The sequence below is a fragment of the Gekko japonicus genome, unplaced genomic scaffold (genome assembly GCF_001447785.1).
Source record: "Gekko japonicus isolate JY-2015 unplaced genomic scaffold, Gekko_japonicus_V1.1 scaffold51289, whole genome shotgun sequence".
NCBI lineage: Eukaryota > Metazoa > Chordata > Lepidosauria > Squamata > Gekkonidae > Gekko > Gekko japonicus.
This window is the reverse complement of record NW_015227943.1, coordinates 1-817: the sequence shown is the minus strand read 5'-3', so window position 1 is coordinate 817 and position 817 is coordinate 1. Positions and strand designations below refer to the sequence as shown.

Below are 817 nucleotides of genomic sequence, written 5' to 3'. Positions count from 1 at the left end.
GCCCAGATACATTGCACCCCTCATATCTTAGGTATCCTAGTAAAACTAAAGTATCAGCCACAAACACCTCTCACCCATCACAAGAAAGGAGGTTTGCAAATAAATTTGAAGAATCTTCCATCCAAAACAAATTCTATTATTTTTAATTCCCCCTCCTCCAATTTTCTTAATTTGGATTTGGGCTAGAGTTTCCAGGCAGTTCAACCCCACAGCCTACACCGCAAGATGTATTGCTTACTTACACTGTTTCGTCATCCTTGAACTCCAGCTCCCCACAGGAGTCTTCATAGTCCATGCCCCCTCCTTTTGCCGTTCCTTCCACAGTCTGGTAGGGGACCATGACTGTCCCCCGGGCCCCCGAACTCCGGATCACCTTGACCTCCAGGGTCCCTTGGCACTCGCTGACCCTCAGCAGTTTGTCCTGAAAGGTGAAGATGCCAGCGTGGTCATCGTCCAAAATGGTCACGGTGGCCACCAAGGGTGCCACGAGCCGTCCCTTGGGGTGGTCGGCGGAGTCCGACTCAAACATGCCCTCTGCGTCCCCCACCCGCAGGTTGAGCAGCCGCACGAAAAAGTGCTCGTCTTCCTCAAAGATATCGTCGTCGATGATGCCAATCTTCAGTTCCTTCTGGGTCTCCCCTGGCTTGAAGATCAAGGTCCCCTCGCTGTACTCGTAGTCCGAGCCCGCCTTGGCCGAGCCATCCTCTGTCTTGTAGTCGACGTAGAAGGTGTTGTACGTGTCACCACCCTGCTGGCAGGCCACAGTCAAAGTGACCGAGCCACAGTTCTCTAAGCAGTGGTACATGCACGGCTCGAA

General features: G+C 52.9%; 1 pseudogene; it reads right to left on the bottom strand.

Annotated features, from left to right (window-relative positions):
* Positions 1 to 242: 242 nt before the first annotated feature.
* On the bottom strand, positions 243 to 805 carry LOC107125365 (annotated as a pseudogene).
* Between the last annotated feature and the right edge of the window lie 12 nt (positions 806 to 817).